Raw genomic sequence first — 12,723 nt, forward strand, 5'->3', positions numbered from 1 at the left:
GAGGTTGATGGAATGAAGATGTGATACAAACTTCCAGTCTTCCTCTATCAAAGTAAGCAAATGTATCTGCTTTCGATGAACAGTTTGACACTGTTATTGCAAAGCAAATGTCATTATTTTTGGATAATTCTTACTTAAATGAAGCTCTGTCTTCTTGGGAATGGAGAAAATAACGGTAATCTTATTTTAAAAAAACATTAAATATTAGCTTGCTATAACTTTAAACACCAAGCTTAGGTATATAAATAGAATTAGCTGAAAATTTTCCATTACATTTATCAAATTCCTTCTAAAATCGTTCCATTTTCTAAGCCTTGGTCAAAAATTCTTAAGTTATCTAAACATATGTGACGTCAAGGAGAGAGCAAAGAAGTAAGAGATTGTATTTATAACAGGATCACTGGCAAATTATAGAAAGAAAAATAAAATATGTTTTGTCAGATTTTGAAAGGAAATTTTCTATCTTCTGCTATTTTCCAAGGGAGAAAAAATAACATTCTGACCAACTCTAACTACTGTAATATCTTCACTGTAAGGACCCTTCATAAGATAGGGAAGAAGTGAAATGATTTGGAGGCACAAGAGTACATTCAGTCTATTTAAAAAAAAAAAAAAAAATGCTGCAATAGAAGAAGAGTTCTTTGCCACAGAGTTGAGCAACTGAAGCTGGAGTCTGGGCACTATGACTTACTAGACACGGTTTCTTCTCTAGCACTATCATTAGATGTGTGACACACATGTGACACACTGGCCCCAAAGAAAATATATTTTGCAACAGTCCATAATCACAGAGAAAATCAGACTGCAAGATGGGAAAAGCTATGAAGTGGATAGCTGCGCACGGAGTCTGAATATTCACCCCCAGAAGAGAGCTATATTGGAAGCAGGGAGATACCAAAGCCGTCATATCCGAATGAGCATCTGGTCTGCTTCCTCCATCCTCTTTGTGAGAGTCTGGAAATCAAACATGCTGAGACAATAAAACCTCTCATTCTACCAGCTTCTGTATAGGAAAGCTGAAACCTTTCAGCATGAAGGAGAATAATGAGCAGATCAAAGGGTGACCTGTTATGAACAGGATGGAGATACAAGACACGTATCACACAGATGAAGTCTCGCTATGTAAACTTTCACTGTACTTCGCTGTCATGAATTGGCCTGCTGCATAGCACGGGTTCCAGGGAAAGCTTTTGATGTGAATCATTTCTCTGAGACTTGTACACAGTGGCCATCTGCTGAAATAAAAAAAAAAAAAAAAAAAAAAAGAATTATAGTCGTTTGTGCATGTGCATTGAGGATCTGCAAAGCTCAGTCTTGGCAAGCACCTATAGCTGAATTCACCCAAGTGTAGGTGAGTAGATCTGCAGAGAGCTGTGCGTTCCCTGTTAACTATAAATTAATGCTCTCAGCTATTGTCTTTTGGACAGTGTCTTGCACAGTAAATAGACAGGGATGAAACAGCTATCTGTTCCTGTGTAGGGTCATAATAAAGGGAGAAGTGAGCAACTGTGGTTATGGCACAGTAATTGGAGCGTTTACCAAGGATGGTGCATTGTGCCACTCAGTTTTATTCTCAGGCTTTTCAGCAGCAGCTCATGGTCAGTGGCATGAAAGACTGAATGTAAAAGGATCATTATGTCTTTCTCCACAGCCAAAAAGAGATGAGAAGTCAACAGAACTAGCCCAGTCCTCCACTCCAGCCTGTGAAGAAAATTAATGTGAATATTGCAAAGGACATTTGTCAAAACTTCTTCAGTCTTCTTTTGAAAGAACAGCTCAAAATAAGTGGCACCTGGAAGCTTCAAGAGATCATTTTTTGTGCAGGCCACTAGTAATCACTTTCCTTGTGGAAGCCATTCTGTTCTGACATGATATTTTAGTGTCAGAAGCAGGCATTAAAAGTCACTGCCAGTAATGATGCCAGTGTTTGCTCTATGGATGGAACCAAGAGACCAGGATTCCTGACTCCACTAGTCTTCCAGGGGGTATGTAGGCAACACTGGCTAAAGTTCCTGATGAGAAAATTGTACTTGTCACCAGCAGAAACATCTTGGCTACCATGGAGGTGCAACTGCAGACTTACATTACCTCTGTGTATCAAAAACACAGGGAAAACAGCATCATTAATTATATTAGCTTTGCTTATTGCCCATTTGTCTATCTATTGCTGTAGCTGGAGGAAACTGATGCATAAGGACCCTCCTTTCATGACTGACTAGCAGCTAGCTTTGTGTATACCTTCTTGGGACCACCACTAAATTACATTTCAACTTCACTCAGCTCTCCACCCGAGACTTCGGTGACAGCTGCAAAAACTAGCTTTTCATGTTTTCTAAATTCTGGCCTTGGATTACTGACACTACTGAAAACTTTTGCCAGTTTACTGTAGATCTTGGGGTTCTTTCACCTTACATTCATTCAAACTGTAAGTAATGAAGATACAGTACCTTGCTTTGGATACCGTGGATGCTCAAGATGTTCAGGTCATGACTGGATGAGATTATACATCTGCTTCAGCATAACTCAGTAAGCCATCCAACAGCGACCAAACATAGCCATGACTCTTCACTGCAACCTGAGAGTCTTATAGCTGCATTCTGCTTCTGTTTTAATACACACAGTGCATCAGAAAAAATGGAAAAATTATGTAGTTCATTCCTGAACTAGCCAATCTCTTGGTTTTCTCTTTGGGCCTCTAATGCCTGGCTCGTTTACTCTTCCTGAAGTTATCTGTAAAAACATGCAAAATAATCCTAACTCTGACACTACCATCCACATCTGCTTCCACTAGAATGAAAACCTCTCTATGAATCAATGAGGCGCACATAGAGGGTCTAATTAAATCCCTATGCCATTTCCTTTGAAACTGTCAAACTGCAGTTCTTATCTTGTATTCATTCACCCCCAGTGGTGGTGTGGTAATTTTAGCAGGGGTGTACTTAAGCAATAAGGCAGGGCAGCATGACAGTCATGCTGAGATTGCACCATACATTGAATTGGTAGATTGAAAACTGAAGACCGGGGACACCAGACAGTCAAGAAGTTCTAGTGCACGTATAAGAAATACTGGTGTGCCTGAAGGATATTACAAATTAGCCCTGTGTGTCCGTGCTCTGGGAGAGAAGTCATGGAGGAAAAATTAAATCGAATGGCATCGAGTTAATATATTTTATACCGGCGTAAGAACTGCTGACTACTAGAGTGGGCACCCTGGCTCGGAGCAGAAGTACGTCCAGCCGGTTCCCTGCTCTCCACCAGTGGTTGGAAATTGGTGTCTGCAGACAGATTATAGAGATGAGCATGTGGTCAAGGCTCCCCCAAGCACTCCTGCAACTGGCGGTGGTTCAGAGATGATGCCCTTGGAGCCCTGATCCTAAAACCCTTTACAATGCATGAATGCAATAGAAATGCTCTTAATTGTTTGAGAATAAATTAATCACCAGCTTCTTAAGATGATTCACGTTTTATTTTACTATTTATCTGGAAAACGGGCATGGAACCACAATCCCACTTCTTCATTTGAGCTTTTGAGGAACATCTCTGTGCTGATTGTGCCCCATGAGTTTACCACTAATGAATACTCACATCCCCATAATCACATTGCTTTTTTAATGAACTTAAATGTTACAGAGTCAGAAATATCCACTTCATTTTCTTTTTCCTTTTCAGAAGGATTGTTTATAATTTTCCTGTGTGATAAAAACACTGAGAATGTGTCTTTTACTGTCTTCCCCCCAGTAAGCAGATGTGGACATAGCAAATTTCTGTAACATCAGAAGTACATCTGTGGCTATTCTTTTATCTGTTTCTCATGAATCCAGGTGCCTCTTGAGGACAATCTGCTTCTGTTGATTGCCTTGCTTTGGATTACTTGTTTTACAGTTTATAAAGCACACTTTTGCAGGGATCTGTATACAACTGTGAACTGGTTTCTTGTAACATCAAGAGGTCATGCATTGAAATGTGTTAAATACCATTCATAAGCTGCTGTTAACCTGTCTTAAATGCTCTTAGTGTACCAAGTAAAGTAAACAGCAAATTATCTACCATGTGCATAACCTGTAAAGCAAATACCATATACTAAGGACTCAGAAATTTATTTCTGCGCATTTTACCATGACAGCCCAAAACCAGGAAATCAGTTTTAGAGATACAAACTGTGCTATAAAATTCCTAGGATTAGCAAGCTTGAAGTTTTTTATTTTGCAACGCTTGTTCAAGTCACTTCATAGTTTTTGCCTCTGTTTCCTGCTGTGTAAAATTAAGTTATTATTTTCTACCAAACTTACAAAAATGTTGTATGGATTTTTTTTTTATTGTATGTATGGTGCTTTGAAAGCTTAATTTAAGACTATTTAGATATTATACAGATATGGGTAAATAGATTTTCCTCAGAATAAATGTCTAAAAAATTAGTAGAAATCTTAGAAAATTCTGACAGAATAAAGAAAAAGGAGAAAAAAATCCCAACTATTTCAGCTGAGAAAAGCAATTTATTTATGTATACAGGGTCTTTCTAGAAGCACTAGACTACAAGTGTTTAAAGTTTTGAGTCTCACTCTGCTTCCAGTAAAGTCAATGACTGATTCCAGTGTGAACATATTGCTGAGGATTTTTGAGTATTCAGCTTTGAAAAATAGAAACTAATTGAAATCCTTATAAGGAGAAAATAATAACTCTGCAGTTGCGCAGCCATCTCACATAAGGATCGGTTATTACAGTTTGCAGCATCGAGTGGAATCCCACTGCATGGAGACTTTTGCCAACAGACTCTACTGCACATTGGCCATATCCGAGGCATTTTACATCTATAGTTATGGATAACTATGGAGTCCAGCTCACTGACTGACACTGCTTTGCAACAGCCTGACTGTATCCGGCTGAATTTGGCTAACAGAGTATCAGTAATGTCTTAAAAACAAATGAGCTTACTACGATCTAATCTGGTTAATGATTAAAAATAATTGCTTATGCAATTAGTCTCTGTTTGCATGAAATGCATGCAAAATATATGCAGATCTCAAGATAACACCTGAATTAGCTAGAGAGAGACAAAATAATACAAAACTTGTTAAGATCTCTGTTCTTTTAATAAGAATGCTGTTGAGTACTGAAATATTCTTGGTGTGTTATTCTACTTCTGGCAGAAAAACACAGTTTCTTGGCTGAACTCCCAAATATTAAGTTAGAAAACACTTGACATTGTGTGTGACTGGACTCAATTTCAGCACAGTATAAAAGTATTCAAGTACTTATTTTTAGGTTTGCCATATTAATAAAGTAATAACATTTTTCAGCATGGACAGCAAATACCTGTGCCATCTAGAAGGACTTCTGTATCAGTATCTAGACTGCATAGGGAAGGTACAGTCTGACAAAATGACAGTTTTAATAATTAAATTGAATAATTATTAATTAATCTATTTGACACTGTTTCAAAAGGCCAAATACTGACTGAGCTATGAGCTTCCAAGAGCAGAGTTTAATCTTCAGAATAATTATAAGGATTCCCAACATCCATTCTGTTAAAAATAAATTAAATATTCTACAAAAAGACAATAAGAGCTCTCAACAACTACTGTGATAATTTTGTTCTAGTTGACATCTCATTCTTTCGGAAGTCACCCAAAACCCTCAGACACTGAGTAATTTTTACAAAGCAGGGTCAGATGGACAGCCGTTTCAGAGGTACTGCAAGGTGCAAAGCAAAGAGGAGGGAAAGTTGGGTCAGCCGAAAACTCTAAGTTTAATTCTAAGTGCTGGTGAAGCTTATTTTCCTTCTTTACACTGTTATTCTGGTATCCTAAGGGACTGGAAAAGGTATGGCACTATCTGCTCAGGACTTGGAAGTTAGAATGGGCTTCATGACGTTCAACAGCAACCTCTGGGGACAACTGAAAAACACTGTTTAGTTTCCCCTTGCTGAGAAGCTGTAGTGCATGTGTAAGACCACGAGGAAAGCAGGGTTAAAGTTAGGAAAAGATGGTAAATCTTCCTGTATTTGTAGGGCTCAGTGTTGATGAACCACAAGCCACACTCAGTTCCTAGAGATGTTGCTAAAAGTCAAAAGTGCTCAGCACCTCCCAGGGAAGCTTAACACCACAGATTCTATCTTTTCAAGGCAGTTGTAGGTTGTTTCACTGTGCATTGATTTAAAGTATAAATATCTATGAGCTCTGACTCCTAGTCATGTAAATGAACCAATGTCCTGGGGAATACAGGCTTCCTTCTTTCCACTTATGTTGGTTTTTTTACTGCTGCACATCTATTATCTGACTTTAAATGCATATAATGATAATAGGGGCAAAGTATGAAGTATTGAGCCACAGTCACTCAAAAAAAGGTATATCTTCACTCTCAGGTTAAGAAATATTTACGTCAGCTATTTTACAACACACCTCTCTGTTTTATTCAATGAGATTGAAAGAATTCCTTTCAAATAAAATCAATTTCTAATCTCTGGTGTTGCCTGCTAGCTGGCTCCAGGTCTAGGAGGCCTTGGGATGCTGATATTCTACAGGCATTTCTCTGTTTTCACTTCAGATAGTAACAACTTATTAAAAGTTCTACATGCCCTGCTCCTAAAAAAATAAGATATGTATGTGACCCTGATGGGTAGAGCATTTATTTTTTTCTTTCAAGTTTCTGTAGGCACACAGAATTCTTCTAATGGTAATTTAACTGCTGAGGAAAAAACAAAAACAAAAACAAAAACAAACAAACATAAAAAACACAAACAAATAAAAAACAACAAAACCAATACATACACCATACACGTTTCTTTCAGTTGGAAAAACATGTGCATTTTTCCATTTACAAGGAATACCCAGGAATTGAAGACCCTAAGAGCCAGTTACATCTATCCACGTCAGGTAGCATTCAAACATAAAGTCTGATTCCTACAGCTTTGCACTCTCATGTGCAAGGATTTATGGACATGGCCTATTGTTTCCTGTGCTTCAGAAACACTGCAGAAAAACAAGGATGCTGGTTCTCAGATGTTTGGAGGAAACACTGCATGCAAGGCATCTGACACCCCCGGGGATCTGATGCACATTTGTTTTAATGTTGCTAGAGAGTTCCCCGTTATTTTAGATGTTCTGCACTGAAAGGAAAAGCTCTGTCCTTGTCTTTCATGGAAAGCATAAATCTTGCATCTCCACAGAATATTGTCAGGTGAGAAGATTAACTTGAAGGGAGGAAGAAACAGCAGAAAGGGTAGAGAAACAAACATACCCTGATGGAGTCAGACTCCAGCAGGTCTCCTTCACTCATGGAGCTGCTGGGAGGCACAAACCCACAGCCTACACCTTTGCAAAGGCAGAAGGAAAAAGCATCCCTCCTCCCTTTTTCCTCCTCTAACAATATTCAAATCTTAATTCTGAAATTTTTGAGGTATTTATCCACCGGGGCGGGGGAGGAGAGGAAATAATTAAAAAAAAAAAAAAAAAAAAAAAAAAGGGAAAACCAGCGCAGTCTCCAGCTTGCTGTCGGCCGTCCTTGGCTGGAGGCCTGGAGCTTCGCTGCGAGCCGGCGCGTGATGCTCTGTGCAGAGCACATCAGCCGCCGCTGCGGATAGCAACAGCTGGGCTGTAACATCCGCCTCTCATTGTAGTAACACTTCATTAAAAAACATAGAAAATGCTCAAAATATTTCCATGCCTCACAGCCTGTATCTGGTAAACTGATTAGAAAATTAAATGATCTGTTTTCTTCAGGTTTTTTGGATTAAATATCCATCATAAAGTGTGCAAGAACCACTTGAGTGACATTCAGATCCTAAATTCGACGTATGAAGCATAATTAAGTGTGATAGTTATGAGCAGTGATAGCACTGCATGTTACAGTCTGCGTTTGAACAGATAGAAAATAAAAAGAAAAATGTGGCTTGTGTCTTCATTTTTTAAAGATATGTACAACATCAGATTACACACCAGGCAGCAACAGGAACTGTGTGAGGGTATGAAATCCCAATCACAACTTCACTCTACAGGATAAATGATGCCTCCTAATGAGCTGCTACTTAACTCAACACCAGCTGAGACTACAGGGTTAAATATCAATATACTAATATTTCGTCCTGACTCAAATCCTAACCTGGAATCAGTGGCAAAGTCCTCACTGGCATTCATGGAACTTGCTGTGGATGAGGGGCCTGTGCCCAAATTTGTCCCAAAACTAGCTGTTTCTTAGAGCCATTTAAAATATTAACTTTCAATGCAGAAGGTTGGACTGCTTAAATGAACTCGTTCATTTAATATTCCCCCTCATACACTTAATATTCCCCAACAACTTGAAAAATATTTTAGAAGAACCTGTGGAAATATTTTTATTTATTATTTTAGCTAAATAAGATATAGAAATGAAGTGCATCCTCAACTCACTGTCAAGGGCTAAAGAAAACAACTGTGATAGGGACAGATCTCTTAAAATGACTAAATCAAAAGTGACTTTAATATGCAGTTCGGCTTGCCAGACAGACTGTAGCTGATCTTTCCAATTTAAGTCAGAAAGTCTTTTCTTGGTTATTGCTGAGATCTGCACATAAAAGTTGTGCCATTTTCTGAGGGGATAGAGATGCATGTACCTTAAGGTTGAAATAACGGCAGACATGAAAACTAAAATCTCCTGTTTCTAATGTCAGAGTTACAATATTAGCTCATGATGATCCTGTTACTCAGTCAGTGTCCACTGTTAGGGTTAATATAATGCAGTGCCTATACGAACTCAGCCTGGTGGCTTGCATCAAGCAGGGTGAGAGAGATTACTACTGAGTGCAGAGTCCTCTTGCTCACAAACCAGATATGGAAAATCACTGCAGTTTCTGTATCTCCAAAGACCCTTGTCTAATTGTCTGCATTTCAGTCAGTGATATAAAGTTGACTTAGTATGACACTAGTTGTTTGAGTAAGAGTTACATAGATTAAAACAGTGCCCAAGACTTTTTTTTTCTTTTTTTTTTTTGGTTTGGTTTTGTTGATTTTTTTTTTTTTTTCCTCCTTAAACATGACTCACAACGTGAGGAGGAAATCAGCAACACAAAATTTTGCATCAGATTATCTGGCTCCCGTTTGGCCTGGCCATGGATCTCATCTGCCCATCTGCACTTAACCTGCAATAGAAGCAACAGATTCTGATCTTGCCCCAGTGTACACCCCAGCACCGAGGGTGTCACGGGATGAGTGAGGCTGACTGGGAATGTGGTGCTTTTCGGGGAAGAGGCACCTCCTGACTGTGGACCCGTATCTGCCCACTGGGCAGCCTGTTCCCCCTGAGGATCTGAACCGGATTATTCTGGTGTTCATACCTGACACTTTCCATTCAAGAGGTTTCACATGCAGGGCATAAACATGTGTCTCATTAATTAGAAAATGCTCTAGAAAGACTGAATAATTTGGGGATATTCACATTTTTGAGCCTCAGATGTCTATATAGGCAGAGACCATAAAGTATACATTACAATAACAGCTCCCTCCACAGCACCAACAGTGCCTTATATTTAGGTACCATAATCAGACTATGACCAGGAGACACTGGGACTGAGCCCAGTCTCCCTCAAAAAAAGTCATATGCTATCGAGGTGTCACAGGGTTAAACGAGAGCAGGATGGATCCCATACCCTACATTCTATTTATGATTTATCTGCGTTGCATACAAATTGGCACAAGTATGAGGAAATATGAATATCTCAGCATCCTTCAGTGCCAAATACAGACATGATGCAACATAGTCATTTTCTCAATTCAACGTAACATACAATATGCCACTCTCCATTATGCTACAGCAACTGAAATGTGCTGCAGGCCAATGGAAAATATCCCTAAAAATAGCTATGCTGTTTCTGGGCAAAAGGAGAAGTATTCGACATTTCCTTGAAAATGTTCCCACCTGGATTTGCTGGAACAGCAACATGATCGTTCAGTGACAGGAAGCTCGTTGGTAAGGAGCTTTCTCCTCAATATTACCCTTCTTTCCCGAAAGCACTGCAAACATGGCTTGTAGCAGTTCTTTAAAATACTGTACATGAAAGCTGCACTAAACTGTTTAAGTGCTCCATTGTGAAGCACTGTATTAGGGGCTTTCTGCTGCTCAAGCAACTTCAGATTGTAATGTATTATAATAGAGTGCTATTCTCATAGAAATCGTTTTACAAATACAACACAAAAGATTGTCACATGAGAATCTTCTAAATCATATCAAGGAAAATAAACACCCACTGTGGAGGGACTTGCTTATTTTGCTAAGACATTTTACAGCATATTAGCATAAAAATACTACTTCTGCCTTTCAGGTTCACCCACAGCACTGCTTAAGAGCATTAGATGTGTTACAAATACAAATGATTTTGGCAGCATGATAATTTGTTAATGCATATTTGCAAACTTTATATGCCCCTATTCAGCCCTGACATACAACCTGTGTAAATTACAGAATTTTGCATAGCTGAAAGAGGGGGGAGGGAAGGTTCTTCCACTTCAGATACATGACACCGCCACCCCGGCTCCAGTCAATAATAACAAAGCATATCCTGCAAAGTCTTGGCTCCTCAGAAGCTGTTGGAGGTCCTGCACAGGCATATCCAGGAGCTACCTAATTTTTCTGACGGATCTGCACAGAACTGGAGGGTTGATCATGTCTACCCTCCCTGGGAACCCTGTTATCTGCTATGGGATAGACTTATCCCACACCTCCTTCCTTCCTTTTTTTGCAAATATCCTTGCTGCTGTTCTCTTTGGGGCTATTCTTCCCGTTACGTGGTCAACCACCTGCAACACAGAGTAAAAGATACACTGAGGGCTTCACCAGAAACCAGCAGTAGGAGAGGAACTATAACCCAGATTGCCCGAATTTTAAACCGTCGCCTTTATCTATTGAGCCATTCTTGCCCTCATCCTCCTCGGTGCCACTAATCCTCTGTCCTTTTCCTTTGATACAGAGGCACCCTGTCATGAAAGCGTCTGCAGGCTTTTTGATAGGTCCTCAGATGGAGGAAGGTCTCCTCGCAAAGACCCTTTCATGAATGGGACCCACGGGTACAGCCTGGGTGGATGAGAGGAGCTACAAATAACTGCAAAGATCCTCGATTTTCAGTCAGAGCCTCTTTCAGGTTCAGATAGCTTCACTACAGAATGTAAAAGCCTTACATGAGATTAACGCTAAAAATTTCCATTTTTATGGTATTTTTAGATTATATTTCATTTTCCAGGCTGCAGTTGGCTTGAACCGGAGCCACAACGCTTGTGACGCTCCAAACACAAAAAGGAATTACAAAATGTGACAATTCTTAAAATGTGTTTCTTGTTGTATAACAAATTCCCAGTGTTGTAGATTAAACTAGAGAGAACAGGAGCCATAACATGGGGATTATACAGAATTTCACTTTGTTCTGTGGCAAAAAGTTAATGCCTGCCTTGTTCTAGTCGGTAAGTAGAAAAGATACTTTACAACAGCATAACACACAGCTTAGCTGATTGGAAACTGCAGACATATGTAAATCAAAGATTTTCCTGCACAGTTTAGTGAAAGCTAATTACAGAAAAGTGTGAGGTACTCCTGCCCCTCATCTGCACTGCAGAATTTAGGGCAGAACTAGCAACAAAATTCCTTGTAATTTTACCAACTTCTTTCTGCTCAATGTCCCTCCAGATAGCTCATAATAAGAGACCTACCTGCACACCTCAAACACACACAACTGAATATCTTGGTTATTAGCACATTTTCTGTGCTTGTTCCTTAAAACTACACCTTGTCCAAGTTCCTACATGTGTCTTATAGTCAAAATTCTGTTAACAAGAAATTGGATCAAGAGCTGGAAATCACACTTTTTCTTATTACAAACCCAGTCATTTCTGTTTAGCAGAAAGAAGCATAAGTAGGTAGGAAAGCTGAAAATGAAGGGAAAGAGACCAGGTACATTTAGCTTGGGCTTTTGTATTTTTTACTGGAATTCTCTTTAAAGCACAGACTGAAGTTGGCAATAGCTGAAAAGCTAAAAGAGGAGTTGAACCCAAACCTTGCCATGAAGACCTTCAATCTCTTCCATGCATGCTTACACGTGAATACATTTGTCTACCCACTGAGACTCACCAGTTGCCCTTTGGTTGCCTGTTTAAGACAGTCTTCAGAGCCTAAATTGATTGAATCAAACAACTGATGTTAAAGTTTGTATTAAATGAACATGGGTGCATTGTCTATTGTCTCAGACTGCAGGATCTTTGGGGCTGGGGCTCTTCTTTTTCTGTGGAATCATCATTTTGGTTCAAGCAAGTCTATGCTGTGAGTTTGTGCATTCATAAAAAATATAATATAGCTCATCACTTGCCAAAAGTACCTGTATCTTCTGCTTTACACCAGTAATATGAAATGAAGAACAACAGTTTTTCAACTGCAGGAAGCAAGACTCAAAAAGTAATGTTTTGGATACTTATACTGGCAACTGAATGGGCAGGGGCTGAATTAGTAGAACACCACCTGAGTTAATTTACATAGGAAAACAGTGTTATGAAGATTTTTTTTTTTTTTTTTCTCCTTAAGTCTTGGAAAATTCAGGCTGATGTGAAATGAGATGGAGGCCCAAACCTCATGTCCCCACGATTATACAATCAACAATGTAGGTTTGATTTGCCGGTTTTCCTTAAAGTCTTTCATTAGGTGGCATACGTGTGCATTTTCTCTAGGAGACTGCCTTCCCCCTCCCTCCTTAAAGGCAATCCCTGTGGAGGA

This window comes from Tyto alba, unplaced genomic scaffold (assembly GCF_018691265.1).
Source record: "Tyto alba isolate M040663 unplaced genomic scaffold, T.alba_DEE_v4.0 Super-Scaffold_13, whole genome shotgun sequence".
Taxonomy (NCBI): domain Eukaryota; kingdom Metazoa; phylum Chordata; class Aves; order Strigiformes; family Tytonidae; genus Tyto; species Tyto alba.